The sequence below is a fragment of the Pteropus vampyrus genome, unplaced genomic scaffold (genome assembly GCF_000151845.1).
Source record: "Pteropus vampyrus isolate Shadow unplaced genomic scaffold, Pvam_2.0 Scaffold411, whole genome shotgun sequence".
Taxonomy (NCBI): domain Eukaryota; kingdom Metazoa; phylum Chordata; class Mammalia; order Chiroptera; family Pteropodidae; genus Pteropus; species Pteropus vampyrus.
This window is the reverse complement of record NW_011889192.1, coordinates 489,454-491,145: the sequence shown is the minus strand read 5'-3', so window position 1 is coordinate 491,145 and position 1,692 is coordinate 489,454. Positions and strand designations below refer to the sequence as shown.

Below are 1,692 nucleotides of genomic sequence, written 5' to 3'. Positions count from 1 at the left end.
TACAGGTCTGAAACTCAGTGCAGGGGTGGGGAGGGGGCATGTAAGGAAAGATGGAAAAACACATTTGGGAAATCGGACCTGGATCCCAGTTTGCTACCAGCAGGCAGCCTGCACAAAGGCCTCGAACTCTCGGAGCTCCATCTGCTCACCCACAAAGTCAGGGGCTGTTGGACTAGAGGTCCCCAAGGCCTCTGGTCCCACCTCTGGCTCTGGCTGATCTTGATGCTCCCAGTTTGGAGTCAAAGGGACCCTCATTCCACATTTGTAGCCTGAGCACAAGCACAGCGCCCAGTCAAAGGGCCGCCACGCAGGTTAGCGAGCGGGAGGCCTGGTCTCTCCCCGGAGGACGGCATGCAACCAGCCCTCGGACGAGGTCCCGCTGGGGCGGGGGGGAACCCACATGGGCCCAGTGGGTCAGAATCTCCTGACCGATTCCAAGGCCCCGTTGTCACGTCCCCACGGGGCCACTGCCTGTGGAGAAGCCCAGGCCTGCATCCCTTCCCCTGAGTGTGAGGGTGGGGACTGCAGGTAGCTGGCCTTGGGAGGCGGGGCCTCTGACGCAGTCAGAGCTCAGGCCAGCGGGCCAGCCACGAGCCAGCTGGCCCTTGTAAACACTCTGGCGCTCTTGCTGTCACCTGGAGCCTATCCCCACACCCGGCTCGAGGGAGGCAGGAGTGGGGTGGCAGGAGTCTGGTTGTCTGGGGGCAGCCTCTGGGAGCAGATGGCCTTGGATTCGAGTCACTCGTTTAACCTGTCCGAGCCTCCGCTTCCTCATCTGCAAAGGGGGGTGATAACCAGACCTGCCCTTGAGGTTGTCGTGAGAACGCAATGGGATGACGCACGGCCAAATGCTTAGACTCGATGCTCAGAACAGGTCTGTGTTCGGTGACCCACTTTCGCTCCTGCCTGGAGAGGGGCAGGGCCCTGCCGGCTCAGAGGGACCTTTCTGCAAACCCAGGGCCACTTTCAAGAGGTGCCAGTGGACATTCTCTTCCGGCGCCGAGCCCTGTCACTGCCCGAGGCCTGAGCTGGATGCTGAGACCCCAAGGCTGCGGGGGTGGAGGCCTCCTTTAGACATGGGCCAAGAAGGATGTTTTAAAAAGGAACCTTCAGTAAGTGGCTGGTTCCTCAGTTGTTAGGACAAGTGGCGCACTCAGCAACGGCTAGCACCGGGGAGTCGGGGAGTCGAGGGTAGAGCGGCCCAGCGGTGGGGACGCAGCCGAGTGCCATGGCAGAGAGAAAAGAGACTGCGATGGTGACTTCCTCTGCTCCCAGGGCCCCGAACGCCACTTCTGGGTGAACCGAACGTCCTTTCTTGAGTGAACCCATCCCATATCGGTGGCTTCCCCAACTACCGCTCCCTCCAGGGGCCTGAAACCCAGGCACAGGAGGGGTCCCCACCTGCCACATCGGCCTTTCCATAAGGATATCCACAATGGGCATCTCTGACCAACACCCGAGTGACCGCACTGCCCTCTGACACACCCACCATCATGGAGCCCTGAGCTCCCGCCCACCTCGAAGAGCCCAGACTGCTTCTCCTGGCCCCCGGAACGCCAAGGACGCCCTGGTGCCACAGCTCACGGGCTGCTGGGGTGTGTGACCAGGCCTCAGGGTGACGCCGGAGAGCTCGAGCACCGCAGAACCTGAGCTCCGAGGCCAGCAGGCCCACAATGGGCCTCAGCTGGGCCC

At 62.1% G+C, this 1,692-nt stretch overlaps 1 protein-coding gene across 1 annotated transcript in view; it reads right to left on the bottom strand.

Moving 5' to 3' along the window:
- The window catches only part of INPP5D (inositol polyphosphate-5-phosphatase D), a 138,260-nt gene that overhangs the window by 135,439 nt on the left and 1,129 nt on the right, over positions 1-1,692 (bottom strand). The gene's annotated exons all lie outside the window — the stretch shown is intronic.